Source organism: Sinocyclocheilus grahami, unplaced genomic scaffold (genome assembly GCF_001515645.1).
Source record: "Sinocyclocheilus grahami isolate Dianchi unplaced genomic scaffold, SAMN03320097.WGS_v1.1 scaffold287.1, whole genome shotgun sequence".
In the NCBI taxonomy this organism is placed as follows: domain Eukaryota; kingdom Metazoa; phylum Chordata; class Actinopteri; order Cypriniformes; family Cyprinidae; genus Sinocyclocheilus; species Sinocyclocheilus grahami.
Genome location: NW_015505466.1, coordinates 928,721 through 929,262, shown reverse-complemented (window position 1 = coordinate 929,262; position 542 = coordinate 928,721).

The window sequence follows — 542 nt, the reverse complement described above, 5'->3', positions numbered from 1 at the left end:
ATAAGCTGAATTTCTCAGACCACATTGCTAAAACTGCCCGGTCCTGCAGATTTGCTTTATACAACATTAGGAAGATCAGGCCCTTTCTTTCAGAACATGCAACACAACTCCTTGTTCAAGCTTTTGTTCTATCCAGGCTGGACTATTGCAATGCTCTCTTGGCAGTTCTTCCAGCCACTTCTATCAAACCTCTACAATTAATCCAAAATGCCGCTGCAAGAGTAATCTTTAATGAGCCAAAAAGAACGCATGTCACACCTCTGTTCATCAATTTGCACTGGCTACCTGTAGCTGCTCGCATTAAATTAAAAACCACCACTGGCTCTGCACCCATTTACCTAAATTCATTACTTGAGAGTTATGTGCCCTCTAGAAGCTTGCGTTCTGCAAGTGAACGGCGTATTATTGTGCCATCTCAAAGAGGCACAAGATCACTTTCACTGACTTTTTCATTAACTGTTCCCTCCTGGTGGAATGACCCGCCCAACTCAATCCAAACAGCCTTTGCCATCTTCAAGAAACGACTAAAAACACATCTGCTC